Genomic DNA, 16,341 nt, shown 5'->3' with positions numbered 1-16,341 from the left:
TATCCTTCTAAGACTAGGAAGGAGCACAGCAAAGTGATAAGAAGAATAAAGCTTGGACTTAGATTGTATGGGATCATCCATCATCCATAACCATCTCATCTACCCTGATGAAGTTAATTAAGTCCCAGCATCTCACCTGAAACTGACTTGTGTTATATGCATCACAGAGTTGTGGTTAAGAACAAAAGAATTCAGAGGACCAAGGAAGATCTTACTAAATGTTGTCTGTGACTATCAGATATATCTGTTTGGTTTACCCCTGTAGACTTAGTTAACAGGACATTTCTACTCTCAGTCATTATGGGCTCAATAGAGAGTTGTTGCATGACTAAATAGAAATAACTGGCCAGTAGGTAACCTTGGTCAATTTATTCAAACTTTCTGAACCACATTATTCTACGTAGGTAAGAGAGGGTTGACCTTAAAATTAAATTATGTCATGTTTAAGTCAATGTAGGCAGCTGCTTGGACAATAAAATCCAAGATGGCGCCGGTTCCTAATACACTGTAGCAACAGACTATTCCACTGCGCATGCGGCCCTCCCGAGCGGGTGTATACTGCGCATGTGCCTCTCCCGAGCAGGTGTATGCTAATGAGGATTTGCCAGGGAACCAATCCAGGAGGACTCGGCAGCTCAAGCTCGGGTATATAAAGGGCTATCTCCAGCCATTCCACGCCACTCCACAGAAGCAAGCAGACCTGCAGCACCTAGGAAGAAGAAGAAGAAGAAAGAAGAAAGAAGAAAGAAGAAGAAGCAGCAGCAGCAACATCAAGAAGAGCCAAGAAGAGCAGTGCCATCAAGAAGAGCTGTGACACTTAAGAACCTAGGAGGGCTGTACTACCTAGGTATCAAAAAGAGCTGTAACACCTGGGCATCTAGGAGAGCTGTAACGCAAAAGAAAATTTCCTGAGTAAACCGCGAGAGAAGAAGTCTAAGTGTGTTTGTCGTTATTGCTGCCATCCAGGCAGCAAGGCGCCATACAGGTCAATGTCTTACATACAATATTAGTTTATTAGTTAATGTTGGTTGTTCTCATCATTTAATTGCTAGCATTGTTAGCCCTGTGGACCTTGAACAAATCTTTTTATTCTAAGCTTTGGTTTTGTTATATAAAAATACAGTCACTGATTGAATATCTTGAGTGGAAGTAAAGAAAGTATGTAAACAATGTGAGGTCATTCCAGGACAATGTAATAAGGAGAGAAATCGCAAAGGAGTTTTAGGTGTTTATAAAAGATTGATCCCAATCAGGAGCCAGGAGGCAAAAATAGATAGATAAATAGAAGGGAAATGCTGCCAAGTATGGAGTAAACCCACCTGCTTTGAGCTGGTTAAACTGCTAGAAGAGAAAGAGAGAGGCCTGGTGGTAAGATCAGAATGATTGGAGTGAGCTTTCCAAAAAAACATGCAGAGAGCTGCATTAACCAACAAAAAAATGTTATATTTCCACCTGCAAGATGGGTCACAGAGTGAAGGCCCCTAACACTAAGGCTGAAAACCTGTACTAAATCTAGGACCCACACAGTGGAAAGAAAAAAACAACTCTCACAAGTTATCCTCCAACCTCCACAAGTGCATTAGGGCGCGCACACACACACACACACACACACACACACACACACACACACACACTACAAATAAGGAAGTAATACATTAATACAATGTATTAAAATATGCTGTTGAATAAATATATTTGAGCCTTTTTTTTCTAAGAGCGTCATTAAGAGTTTATTAAAAATTCCAACCATTCTCACAGTTTCTCATTACACTACTGACACAAATAATTGGTACTGCATCACAATTATTCACTCAATAAATATTTATTGAGGGCCCCCCTCATGTGTCAGGTTGTTTTATATTCTTGGAAAATTGCATCCTATGCAGAAATTTCATTTTAAGAAGTTTACCAATTTTTATTACCTGTGTGAACAAAAATCTCTTCAGTATGTAGTTTACATTCCAAAGAAGAGTCAGTGAACATAAACACGTGTTAAATACATTGTACAGAAAGGATAAAGGCTGGGGGAATAAAAAACTGATTTGAAATGGGGTGGTCAGTGTACGGTTCACTGAAGAGACATTTAAGGAGAAGTTCAAAGACTAACTCAATGTTGTGCTCTCTCACAGAACAAACCACATTTACCACTAACTTGTCTAAGTGGCAGACTATTGAAGGTTCCTTCTGCATCTCCACACTCCACAGATCAAGTTCGCTGCTACCTGTTCTTTTATGTCTAAGCAAGATTGTCTCTCCAACATGACAGTAAGATAACCATCAACAAGAAATTGTCCCAAGATAAAACTACTATGTGAACCCAACACACTGAACTCACATCCTCTGACTTTTTCAGGATAAGGTGAGCCTTTCACATGGCCAGTTCTCCCTGAGAAGCTCTTGTAGTGGAACCATGTACTGGCAGTATAACACTAGCACTTGTCACTCTCAATGAGGTCCTAATGTCTCACTTCTGTCCTGAATACCACTAAAATGTCTAGGATCCTTGTCTTAGTGAGGGTTACTATTGCTGTAATAATATACCATGACCACAAGCAAGTTAAGCAGGAAAGGGTTTGTTTGGCTAGTGTTCCCATATCACTATTCATCACTGAAGGAAGTCAGGACAGGAACTCATAACAGGGCAGGAATCTGCAGACAGAAACTGATGTAAAGGCCATGAAGGAATGCTGCCTACTGGCTTGGTGCACATGGCTTGCTCAGTCTGCTTTCTTATAAAACCCTGAACCCACCAGCCAAGGGATTGCATTACCAACAATGGGCTGTGCCTTCTCCCATCAATCACTAATTTAAAAAATGCTCTAAAGGCTTGCCTTATCTTATGAAAGCATTTTCTTAATAGAAGTTTCTCTCCACTCAGGTGACTTTAGCTTGTGTTAAGTTGACATAAAAGGAGCCAGCACACTCCTGTCATAAGATCACAAGATATCAAAGTGACAGGATGCCTTAGTATGTAAGGGCTACTCCTCAGAACAAGACTGTGTCTGTTCTTCCCTGAAAGTATCTGCTATCTAGAAGCCCTGAGCCAGGAGACCATTACCCCAGAGGCTTCCACAGAACATTTCTAGAAATGAATTCAGGTAGGTCTTTGCAAGCTCAAGGAGGGGACATCTCCTCATCCTCATCTCATGAGGGTTCCAACCTCTTTAATGCAGAGTAGCATTCCAAAAAGAAAAAGGGTAGACCTGAGTTAAGAGGTGAAAAGCCATAGTGTCAGATATGCCCCTAAATCTGCTGTCATGAGAAGACATCCGGTTCAATGACTGCTCAAGTTGATACCAGATATTTAAGAGACAGAAGCCTCCAAAAGGAGCAACTCTAGCCAGAACCAAAGTATGAATAAGTTAGTCTTACAAAGAAATTTCTCCTTAATAAATTATCTTACTTGCAAATGTGAACATTTATAAAATACATATTTTGAGGTCATTGCAAAAAATAAGAACAAACATCTATCCATATAATTAACTTAATGAGGACAAACAACCCAACTAGATACGTCAAGTCCCAAAAGACTTGATTGTGCTTACCTCATGGGTAATTAAGGCAAGTGTTTAAATAGTTTAAACTAGATCTTAACAATATTTACATAATTGCTTAGCTGCTTGGCTATATAGTCACACTGGGGCTAGAGGAATTTTCTTTTGGGATTGGGAAGACTCTTGGTTCATTCAGCTAGGTACTTTTGAAAAACAAGGCTCAAATGAAATGGATTAAAAATTCATAAACCAAATGCTTTTCAAGTAACTATACTACAAACTCAACTGGAACTTGAAAAGTCTAGCTCATTTCTAAACATTTTTAAATGATTGTTTAGGATCTGGGATTCTCATCCCTTTACAAAATCCTATGGCCTCTGTTGGCAGTCTTCCAGTTTAAAGGAAAAGATGGATTTCAGATACTTTTTTATTTTTAAAAGAAAATATTAAAATATTTCTTTAAATTGAACCATTTAAACTAACACAAGCATATAGCTTTAAAAAGTAATTAACATGATGGTTTAAGTTCACATTAATGCAATAAAATGCCTGAGGCAGCTAACCAGGCACTGGCAAAGCTTGGGCTCAAAAATTGCCACTTGGCTGCAGTATCTCACTTCATGGAGGTGAATGGTCTCAGAACATGGAATAAGTAATCAGTTCCATCCTGAAACAGGGAGATCAAGGGGGGGGAGGTCTTGAAGTCCCTTTTTATTCCTAATTCCCTAAGAATCTCCCACTAGGAGTCACCTCTTAAAGGCCCACAACAACTCCCCAAAACACCACCCTGAAGACTAAAACCCAGATATGGTCCAAAACTGATTTATGCAAGTGGTTCTCATCTTCTTTGGTGACAGTTATTCCTTTTAGAATCAACTAGATGATATGGAACATCCTGGAGAATCTATGTGTGCATAATTTTAAGTGACTCATAATGTAAAAGGTTCCACAGAATATTTATATGTATGTAATTCAAACCAGTATCTTCCATATTTAATTTATCTTATTTTATATTTGGTGCCAGGGATTTGAGTCCACATCCACTGCAGACTGCGAAGTACCTTACTGCTATTGAGCTTCAAATTCAGACTCCCTTCATGTAAAAAATGTAACTATCAAAAAAAGAAATTTTCAAAGCCAAATAAGCAATTAAAATGGGAAGGCAAGATTAGCATCTGTGTGTTAAACCACACATACTGTATTTTTCCTACTATGTCACATTGTCGCTTTGAGAAGAGAAGGCAAAGCTATAATCTCTCAAAATTCTCTACATTCTTTCATTTAATTAAAACCTACAAGTATATAGCAAGGTGTGTTCTATGCTGACATACCACTGGCTAATTAATTTAAGAGGAAAATAGCTTTTTGGCTAATTTCCAACTTCAACACAATGAAGGCTGAGAGTAGTCCTATAGTAAATAGATTGTGTTTCACACTGACTATAAACTATGATAATACTTCAGAAAGAATATGATAGTTTTCCTCGAGTTTATTTGAGCACAGAACAATGTAGATGTACAGTATTCCAAGAGACAGCAATTGGAGAAATACTCCAGTTGGTACACAGGCCTATGTGTCACTTCCTGCATCATGGTAGAACCTTGCACTTTTGGCAGAATCATTAGTATTTGATCTTATGGCATATGTAAATCACATATTTATTATTGTTGTTGCTTCTGAACCCTCCAGGTACAAGGTGGCCATAGGCCACATCTTTTGGGCAGCCTGTCCCCATTCTCCTTACTTGGGCCTCAGATAGATTGCTCCTTCACATCAGTGGCAGTTCCAGTCTTGTATTGTTGTGTAAGAATCTCTGAAAGTAATGGGTAAAAAATAGTGTTTTATGATTTCCTTGGACTCTTAGTGTTGACTGAGTTTAGCTGGGTAGAAGTTTCTTAACCATTATCTTATTCCTGTTGCCAGGCTGAAGTCATTACACTGTCTGAACTTCCAAAATTCTGCCCTGATTTGCATGAAGCTGTTGTTCATTGTCATCCAGAAGCTCAACTGGAGCTGCCAAGCAGAATTTCTATCTTCTCCAGTTGACTTGAAGGCAATCACTGAGAGCTGAAAGGGACATCTCAGAAACCAGGGTTAAGAAATGCAGTTGGAAACTGCATGAGCTCTTAAGGGCTACAACTTAGAAACCATACATCATCTCTTCCACCACATGCTATGGGGCAAGCAAGTCTCTAGGGTAAGGTCATATCCAAGGGAATGGGAATTAGACTCTACATCTTAATGCAGGGGTAGTATTCAATTTTAGACTTATCAAAACATTCATTACTTTGCATTATAAAGCCTATTTACTTGAATGTATTGCTCTAATATGAATTTGATAATTCTCCCAAAAGTCCATGGGTTGATAGTTTGACTTCCAACTCATTTCAGTATTAGAAGATAATAAAACTTTTACGTTGTGGGGCCTAGTTAGAGAAAGTTAGGTCACGGGAAATGTGCCCTTAAATCCTGTATTAAATAGAGAGCAGTGTTTCTCAACTTGTTAGTTGCAATCCCTTTAGCAAACCTCTGTCCCCAAAAATATTTACATTATGATTCATCAGTTACAAAGTAACAACAAATACAATTTTATGGTTCAGGGTCACCACAACATAAGGAACTATATTAAAGAGTTGTAATATTAGAAAAGTTGAAGTGCCAGATACCAGGAAAGCAAGAGGCTACCAGGAGACAATGGAGATGAGCTTAGCTGAAATGCCTAACAAAGGGGAGGGAGAACCTGTAAAGACCATATCCAGAGATTAGACAAGATCCCTGATTGAGGGATAGGGCCACCTGCTCATCTCCAAGTTTTTCACCCAGAATTGCTCCTGTCTAAAGGAAATATGGTGACAAAATGTGGAGTAGAGGCTGAAGGAAAGGCCATCCAGAGACTTTCCCACCTGGGGATCCATCCCATCTATAGACACCAAACCCAGACACTATTGCAGATACCAATAACTGCTTGCTGACAGGAGCCTGATATAGCTGTCTCTTGAGAGGCTCTGCCAGAGCATGACAAATGCAGATATGGATGCTAGCAGCCAAGCACTGGACTGAAGACAGGGACTCCAATGAAGGGATAAGGAAAGAACTGAAGGAGCTGAAGGGGTTTGCAACCCCATAGGAGGAACAATAATATCAACCAGCCAAATGCCCCAGAGCTCCTAGGGACTAAACCACCAACCAAAAAGTACACATAGAGGGACCCATGGCTCCAGCAGCATATGTAGCAGAGAATGGCCTTATCTGGCATCAATGGGAGGAAAGGCCCTTGGTCCTGTGAAGGCTGAATGCCCCATTGTAGGGAAATGCCTGGGTGGTGAGGTGAGAATGATTGGCTGGATGGGGGAGCACCCTCATAAAAGCAAGGGGAGGGCATATAGAATAGGAGTTTTGCAGAGGGGAAACTGGGAAAGGGGATAACATTTGAAATGTAAATAAATAAAATATCTAGTAAAAATATAATTAAAAAAATAGAAAGGTTGAGGACCACTGATCTACAGGAACAGAGCCAAGAGAATTTGTGTTAGTGTGTTTAAGTGTAATATTATGAAAGAGGACTTCCTAGGCTAATTTAGACAATAGGAGCTAAGTGTATGTATACTACAGAGACAGAATCTAATAGCTGCTCAGCTTTGTAGTTAGCTTATCTCAGCAGTCCCAATGTAATAATGGAAGATCCTGGTGAGTTGCTCGATTTCATTTCCCACTGACTAGCCAAAGAAGCTGGAGTACGAGCAAAGGATAATAGCAACTGCAACCAGAATAGACAAACTGCACTCACCAGCAAAAAAGAAGAAGCTAGTCAGGTAAATAGCACCTCAAGTCTGTGTATCGAGACCACACACTTGAAGGTTGCCACTCACTCAAGTGGAAGCAAGAAAGGGACTAGAAGGGGTATCAACTTGGTCCCCTTATGAGATAAAAAAGAACAAAGGTCCTTACCAGAAAGGAGGAATTGATTTTAGAAGAAAGGAAAGATACTGCTTTTGGCTGACAAAGGAAGAGGAACAAGGTGTGAGGTGTAGAGAAACTTATGAGTCCAGAGAGAAGAGGTATGGATTTATACCATTTATATCATTGATGTCTGTAAGCTAAGTAAAATAGCAGGAAAAAGTATACATCCATCTAGGCATGAATATAATAACATGTATACACACACATATACTTACACACATACACACACACATCTAGCTTTGTGGTCAGCTTTAGTTTTTTGACATAAACTAAAACCCCTTGGGAAGAGAGTCTCAATGGTTTTTAGTATTACTTATGTACTCCATGAATATTAAGTATTATTTCTTGGAATCTACAAAAGATTGGTTCAAAAATCCAGGTGGTAGATTCCAAAGTCTTTGGAATGAATTTCATCTCCTACAAAAAATATGTTGTTATTTCCACATTCTTTATATGTATTATTCTCTAGATTTTAAACTACCTTTAGATTATGATACAAGTCTTTTATGAACAGTTATTATAACATTAAAAAGGTATATATTCAGCTCATAATAGATTTTTTCCATCTATTTTCAATGCATAGTTAATCAAATCTGAGGATGCATTATTCACATGTAGAAAGGACCAATTTTACTATGAAGTGGGTACTGGATTGTAAAGAACGATAGATTGAGAGAGAAAAGAACAGAAGGTAGAGTGATGGCTCAGCAGTTAAGAGCACTAGCTGCTCTTTCAGAGGACTGGGTACAATTCCCAACACCCACATAGCAGCTCACAACTGTCTGTAGCTCCTTTTCTATGGGGTCAGACTCCCTCACACATGCAGGTAAAACAACAATGTACACAAAATAAATAAACAAGTAAAAAATCTTTTCTTAAAAGGACAAACACATGACCTCAAAGATTTTAGAAAGTAACAAAGGATTTAGGAATACAGTAGGAAGAAATAGTGTGTGTAGTGGACCAAACGGATACCTCCAAAATATGTCTGTTCCTTAACTCCCATAAATTGTAAAATACTACATTTTGTATCAAGAGGAAGTATACCATGTTAAGGATCTTGAAAGGAAGCACTTATCCTGAGTAATTGGGATTGGTCCTGAGTGTAATCACTTACATAGTCATAAGAGAGGCCAACTGGGGATTAGGTTAACCAACAAGGAAAAGATATTGCCAAAATGAAACTGAATGGAGCAGGAAAGATGACTTGGCAGGTAAAGTTTCTGCCATGAAAACATGAGGACAAGAGGTTGGGACATAATAATATACAATTCAAATAAAGGCCTGATAGTATGGTGGGATGTCCCACAAGTAGCTCCATTACTAGGATGGTAGAGACAATAGATCCTTGGACCAGTCTAGCTACCTAGACCAGCCCTTACTGGGAAGTCTTAATACAACTGAAAGATCCTGTGTTCATGAATAATGTGGAGACTATTCCATTAAAATGCTCAGTGTCAACTTCTGGCTTCCACATGCATGTACACATTCATACATGCATCCACACACAAGCAAACAAGCATTCATACATATCTGCACATCATGCACACCTAAGATGGGGCCATATGAAAGCCACAAGCCACAGAATAAATATTATAGCCATCAGAAACCAAATGAAATAAAGAACAGGTTCTTCCACAAAGACTCCAGAAGGAGTGTGGCCCCAACACACACTGGTTTCAATCTTCTGAACTCCAGGATTCTGAGAGAATAAATTTAAGTTTCCAAGTCATTTGTTCCTGCAGCCCTAAGAAACTAATTCTGCACACAAATTAGTTATAATTATATTTTGTGATAAGTGTCAAGAATGAATAGTACAGGATGCTGTAGGAGTACAGCATGGAAACTGGGTTTTTATTGAGTGTAGTGAAATGGAAAATGAACAATATAATTACAGCCTCAGTATATGGAAATTCTGATTACTAATCATGATGCTAAACATGGCAACACATTTGTATACACGAGCTCTAAGAAATAATCCTTAAAGTGTTGAAGATAGATGGAAGACAAGTGATTGACAGACTGATAAGGTAGGTAGGTAGGTAGGTAGGTAGGTAGGTAGGTAAGTAGATGCGAAGAGGGCAGATCTGAAGCTCATATGCCTTTGTGAGAAATATATATTTCTATTATGAAAAGATAATTTGATATGATTTGAAAAGACTTTACTTCTTCACTTAAGTGAAGTGTGTAGGTATGATGCTTTTCAAACTATGCTTGTATACATAACAGGTTTCTTTATTGTATTTTCATACCTGCACACCATATATTTTAATCATATTTATCACAATGTCAATTTTGTTCCCTTCCTTCTCTCACTGACTCCATTCCTCTCTCCAAGAATCTTCCTTCTGATTTCAAGATTTTGTGACCCAGTGAGTTCCATTAGAATTGCTTACAGAGCATAGATGAGGATTATCTACAGTACAATAAGTACTTTACCAATGGCTACACCACTGACATTGGTATTTTTTTCCTCTTCTAATAAACATTAAATGCCAACAGATCCTTTGGGAAGAGTGTGCATTTATATGCCACTCATACTCCACAAGGAGATCGACAGGTCCAATATGTGGTGCTTTGAGTAGCAATGTTGAATGCCCTTTTAAAATCTAGATTGTAGTGGGTGGTAATGTCTTCATGTATTTAGTTCTTTTTTGTTATATCAGCAAAACTTTTTCCAAAACCCAAACAGAAAAAAAAAAGTGTAACCAAAAAACTAACAAAAAACATGGGTAATATAAATACCATCAACTCCTAAGGAACTGTATGAAGTCTGGGATATGACTACAGGGTATCCATTATACCAAGTCCAGAATAAAATATACAAAATCAGCATTTCAGTGGCAAAAAAAAGCATAAAATGAAAAGAAGCAACCAAGGTAACCAATAAGATAAGTGTGTAAAGTGGAAAAAAAATCCAATTTACTTTTTCCCCAAAGCATAGAGCACTTTTCTGAGGAGAAGCCCTTGCTGAAGGATCTGAGACTGGCCATCTACAGTGAAAAATATTCCTTGATTTACAAGTTTATGGGATGGAAAATGTTCATGGCCATAGAATAGAATCAATGATCCACTTGGGTTAATGTCTCAAGATATTTAAAACTATTTAAGTGACTTTCTGGGCCTGGTGGCACAAGCATTTAATCCCAGAATTCAGGATACAGAGTCAAATGGATCTCTGTGAGTTGGAAACAAGCTTAGTCTACATGGAAAGACCCTATCTCAAATGTATTTGAATTATTTAAGAAAAACATTAATACACACACACACACACACACAGAGAGACAGACAGACAGAGAGAATTAAACCTTATAAAATATATAAAATATTTATACAATATATAAAACCTTAATATATAGATATAATATATATATACAGCTTGAGAAAACTGAATAAATATCATGTGTTGTTATAGCATAGAAGTCATTAAACTGACTATAAATGAAGAGTAGAAAATCAATAAATACAAAATAGAATAAGGTAACATTTTCTGGGGAGCTAATGAATTAATACCATTTGAAAATGAGAAATCAAGTAAGAGATGCTCATTGAAAATAACAAATATAAAAGTCCAATAAAAAAAATCAGGGAGCAGGAAAAAAGAAAGAAGGAAGAAATAATAACTCACCTTAGTTTGGGTTATGTTAGGAAACCAAGAGATAATATCTAAATATCATATGGATAACTCAAGGTCTTATGGACTAGACATATTAATTTAGCAACAATAACTATAAGAAAAATGTGTGCCTTAAGAATATATCATAGAACAGTGAGTCAAAATAATTAATATAGCAAAAACTTTATTGACTATGTATAAAGCATACAGCTATGTTATATACAAATATAAAGAAATATGACCATCTAGGAATAAATTAATCATGTTTTTATGTATAAATAGGACTGAATCTTCTATAAAATTTTTCAGAGAGCTTAAAATTAATTTTAGCATTAAATAAAAAAACATACAACAAACTAAATAATGTATAAACTTGGGGTGGTTTTGTTTTGTGTGACTGAAATTTTTTAAGTGTGTGTGTGTGTGTGTGTGTGCGCGCGCACGCGTGCCTGTGTGTGAAGGCCAGACGTTAATACCAGGTGGCTTTCACAATCACTCTCCAGCATAATTTTTGAGGCAGAATGTCCCACTAAAGCCAAAGCTCACTGATTGACTAGACTGCCTGACCAGTGTTCCTGAGGGAGCCTCCCATCTCTGCCTCTCCAGTACTTAACTTACCAGCACATGTTCTCATATTCAGATCTTATACATGCATTCTAGGGATATGAACTTAGGTCTTCATATTTGCACAGCAGACACTTCCTAACTGAGCCGTCTCTTCAGGACCATAGTACTTTGAAATATTTTTATTACTAAGAATACATTAAAGAAACTAAGTGTTGTGGTATCTTTCTATAATCTTGATGCTCAGGAAGCTAGGGCAGGGGTATCCTGAGTTTAAATCTAGCCTAGGCTATATCATAAAAATATATCCCAAAAGAATTGAAAAATAGAAAATTAAAAAGAATATATAAAGGATTAAAACAGGATATATATAAAACCTTGAGACATAAAACAGTTACATTTTTTCTAGAATTCCTAGAAAACTAATGAAAAGAAACACACCAGAACCAGTGATAAATGGCCTGAAAAGTCCTAAGGACCAGGTTCCTTCTACCTTTATAAATTAGCTAAATAACTTAGGATTGTGGTGTTGTCTCCTACAGACTATATAACTGCACTCCAGGCAAAAATACTCCCTGGAGTTTCTCAAACTTTCTGTCTAAGTTACCCCTAATCAATGAAAATAATGGAAGCCCACCTGAAGCAAACCACCAAGTGAAGTGGCAATTTCTGTTTTCTTTGGAAACTCGGTTATGTCATGTTTTGCTGGTATATACAGGTGAACAGATATTTTGCTAAAGCAGACATTTAAATGGTTGTTGAAGCTGACATGTGAAAAAATGTTTTGCTGAAGCAGACACATGAGAGGATGCATGCTGTCTAGAAAGAAAATGATTATGACCTCACAGACAGTGAGAGGAGACTCTGGCTTTGGTTCACCTTGCTCCACCTTTCTAGTCTTCACTGACGAGGCTTTAGCATTGGTCCACCTTGCATGATGTTACCGATCTTTGCTTCTCGTGACTTGGTAGAGAGTAACTTGCCAAAGACTTACCATATTCTGGCAGCTTCTTGCTGCTTCCACTGACTTGCGGTTTCTTTTAGATCCAACGACTGTTGTTGCTGATTTCTGAGAGGTGAATGCCAAGTAGACTGGACTGCTGACAACAAAGATTGGAATTGCACCCGTAGAACTATCTCCAAACAGGTCCACAACTGCTATTTCCTATTCACCTTTCTTTTCCACTACCTATGGTGCGTGGTGGGCTAGAAGGAAGGATGAAGTGTTTAAGAACCCTTATTAAAGTTTTTCCCAGCTTCCACTTAGCCATTCTTAGGATTGCTACAGTAGTCAACTCTTAGGATTGCTACAGTAGTCAACACCTCTCATTGTCACATAGATTCTCTTCAGGAGAGAATCCAGTCTGAGTGCAATCCCCATGCCTCTCCTTGCCTTTTATTTCACCCCCTTCTTCAAGGAAAGCTTCTAACCAGGATACTCCCTCCCAGGTTATGGTGGCTATTTGGTAAAATGATATTTAAGCCCTTTTGTCTAATTTCATTTTACCAATAAATAAATGGAGATAAGCTTTCCAATAAGCCAAGAATATCTCATCATGAGGGCTATTACCAGCTAATTTCAAACAGTGGCTCTCTGTCTTTGGAGAATATTCTTTTCTGTAGTGTTTAAACAGTTGCCTCTCTGCTTGCCCAAATGATCATACATGAGCTGTAGGAATCCCACTCTTAACCTTCCTCTACCCCATGCCTACATGACATGCCTACTTCAGGACACACAAATGGGTACATAGCCCAAGATAGGGTAATCGTAGAATCTGTGTTCATGGTGATTGGCCCGAGTCTAACTTAGGCCAAGTCCTACAAAGAAAATTTGAGGAGAAGCGGAGAAAGAAGTACTGTGTCTTCATTTGTTTTTAAGTTATTAGACTAAAGCCCTGGTAAATGCCAGTAGCTGTGATATATGCTGCAAAGTAAAGGTCACCTGGTAACAGGAGAAAATGAAGCCATCAAGCAGAGATGAGAGACAGGCAGATGGACCTGGAGATCCTCAATCCCTCTGTTTGATTATCTGGTGTAAATGCTCTCTAAAATGCTTCTTATGAGCCACTCCCTCTCCTTCCAGAAGCGTCCTGGTTTTGCTTCAAGTAAATTGTATTGAATTTGTGTTTCTTACAAGCAATCAATCCTAGGCTGAACAGTTTATCTTGTAGTGATTACACTTTGTGATTAGACTTTGACAACTGAAAGTGTGTTCTCCCTTTTGATGGCTGTGCACATTCATTGCTTATTCCCTTAGGTGGAGGTAGAGGTGAAGGTGACAAAAATGAGATTAGCAGTTAGCCACTATCATTTGTTGGTAACTTAATGAGTGTCAGACTTTATGTTAGGCACTCTTTCCATTAGCGCTTTTAAAAGCTTTATAACTCTATTGGGTAGGTATGTTCTTTACGTGCTACAGGTTAGTAAACTGAGGCTCTGAGAGATTCTGTAATGTACAATCAGAAAGTACATAAATAGTGGAGAGTTAGAACACAAATCCTTCTTGTTTTGTAAGGTGGGTATTTTGCTATGGCCTTATATTATATATGGTATAACTATATAAAGTAGATCAAGTCTTTTGCAGTAGTTCTATGATTTTAGGCTGATGGGTTAGGGGAGGTTTCATTGGTTTCCTTCTGGTATCCCTATAGCTCCCAAGATGGGTGCTGCTGTGAGTTGGGTTTGTACTTTAGCTGCAAAAAAAGTAATCTCTTATGTTCCCAGACACTGTTCCAAATCTTTCCAGGCTGATGATATAAATTCAGGTAAAATGGAAATAAAATTCAAATGGCCATTATTGTTCACAGTCCAACATTCTTCCCTTGTTTGTAGGATCTATTAAGATTAAATATTAAAATCCCGAGGTATCATTATATTATTCAAAGTCAAGTTTTTACGACACCTACTTTTACAAAGATGAATCTCAAGAGAATGGGAAACATTTGGCTAAGTGCTTTGGGGTTTCACCTCCCCTAGGATGTACTGAGAGTAATCAAAGTGATTTTTAAGCCAAAGAGATGGCACCACTCTGAGGTATCAGAAGAGATTCAAATGATTTACTATACTTTATGCCCTATTCCTAACAACAAGTTAAGTGAAAGGAATGAGGTGAAATGGAAGCACCTGTCTACAGATTCAGGGCCCATATGCCTGCATTTGTATATGATATGCATTATGCTATATTGTTGCTTCCGCATCCATGTTACAGCCAATAACTCAACAACAGCTTTATGCCAGCCAAGGGGGTAATAAATGGCAGGCTGTAGAATGTTTTATTCTGCATTAGTGCATTGCTTCAGCCCACTAATGATTCTGACTTCCCAGCCTGCCTCCTTTATTACTAAACATGAATTTATAGGCAGCATCTGTCCTCCAGAGCCCAGAGCAGCTCCTATGGTCCCTATGGTATGTTGTAGCCTCACAGTTACGCAGGTAACATACACAGGACTTTCAAAACTTTCAAATCTGGGAACTTTTGTTGTGGACGCTGTAATATGACACAGTGTGTCCTACCTTTTGCCCACACTTCAATGTTTGTAAATATTGCAATGGTCTGCTAAGAGGCCTCTGGCTTCTGTTACACTATCAATATTGGAACCTCACTGGACTCCTCTCTGATATTCTGTTGTTGTCCAATGTCATGAAGATCCTGTAGCTTTACATCTGTAGAAGTGGCCCCTTCATGCACTCCAGCAGTTCATCAATGGGGTAGAGGTCAAGGTGGGCCAATTCATGATCCCAGATCTGGTCCTGAGAATTACCTGAACTGTTCAGTTTGCCAGCACTCCGGCACCCACACCATTGGGATCACACATCAGCCACCCCTGCAAACAGGGCTACCCTGCTGCCCAGGCAAGATGCAGGGCCAGCTCTCTGAAGTGCTACAGCAGGTGAGGGGCAGGACCATCTCCCACCTAAGGCAGGTAGCAAGTGATAAGAGAGGGGAGGCCATGAGCCTGAGGGGAGAAAGGGAACAGAGTTGGAGAGCAAGATTCAAGGGCAGAACGAACTCCAGAGACTGCTACAGCAAGATGAGTCTACATTATTGTTTCAGGGATAGTATACATAAGAGATTTTTTAGGGGTATGGGTGGAAAGGGATAATTGATCAGGGAATCAAGTGAGCAGGAAGGGCTGATTGGTTGTTGTACAACACCTATCATATGGGCAAGAAGCCGGAGTGGGGTGTGTATGATGAGTTATGCAACCTTACAGAGAGCTCTATACAAAGTCACTTTTCAGACAAGGACAGCTACTTGTGTTCAGGAACATCCTCCAGACAAAGACAGACAGAGACCCGAAAGCCCTGCTAAGAAAGGGAGTCCCCCATTTTGTGTTGAGCTCAGAAAGCCATCGATCATGGGGGACTGCTACCTTAATAGCAAGGTTCCTCAATAGAGAGGAAGGCATCTTTCCCTTGTCTGTATGGCTGTGCAAGAGAAAAGAGTCAGGGTTGGCTCTCTGGTACTAAAGCTCTCAGGGCCAACTCACCTGAAATCCCCACATCTAGAGCCAGTTCTACGGTACTGCCCAGATAAGGTCTAGGGCCCATTCCCCCAAATGCTGCAGTAGAGGAGGGGCTGGGACATCTCGCCTGTGCTCATAACCCCAGGGCCAGCTCTCCTGCCTTTCTTAGGTGGCAAGGGGCAAGGGGAGTGAAGGGCATGTCATGACTTAACTGACAAGTTGTGGGGCCAGTCCTCCCATA

The 16,341-nt window shown here is 39.0% G+C and overlaps 2 long non-coding RNA genes across 2 annotated transcripts in view; one reads left to right on the top strand and one right to left on the bottom strand.

Moving 5' to 3' along the window:
• LOC116101157 overlaps nt 1–12,397 on the bottom strand; it is an 87,214-nt gene extending 74,817 nt beyond the window's left edge. Inside the window, exons 1-2 of the long non-coding RNA XR_004122812.1 lie at nt 12,272–12,397; nt 5,239–5,307 (exon numbers count right to left, since the gene is read on the bottom strand). This is a non-coding gene — a long non-coding RNA (uncharacterized LOC116101157). The remainder of the gene's footprint in view (nt 1–5,238; nt 5,308–12,271) is intronic.
• A 99-nt stretch (nt 12,398–12,496) lies between these two features.
• LOC116101155 overlaps nt 12,497–16,341 on the top strand; it is a 23,778-nt gene continuing 19,933 nt past the window's right edge. Inside the window, exons 1-2 of the long non-coding RNA XR_004122811.1 lie at nt 12,497–12,601; nt 12,679–12,781. This is a non-coding gene — a long non-coding RNA (uncharacterized LOC116101155). The remainder of the gene's footprint in view (nt 12,602–12,678; nt 12,782–16,341) is intronic.

The sequence above is a fragment of the Mastomys coucha genome, unplaced genomic scaffold (assembly GCF_008632895.1).
Source record: "Mastomys coucha isolate ucsf_1 unplaced genomic scaffold, UCSF_Mcou_1 pScaffold21, whole genome shotgun sequence".
In the NCBI taxonomy this organism is placed as follows: Eukaryota; Metazoa; Chordata; class Mammalia; order Rodentia; family Muridae; genus Mastomys; species Mastomys coucha.
This window is presented reverse-complemented; position numbering and strand designations above follow the sequence as displayed.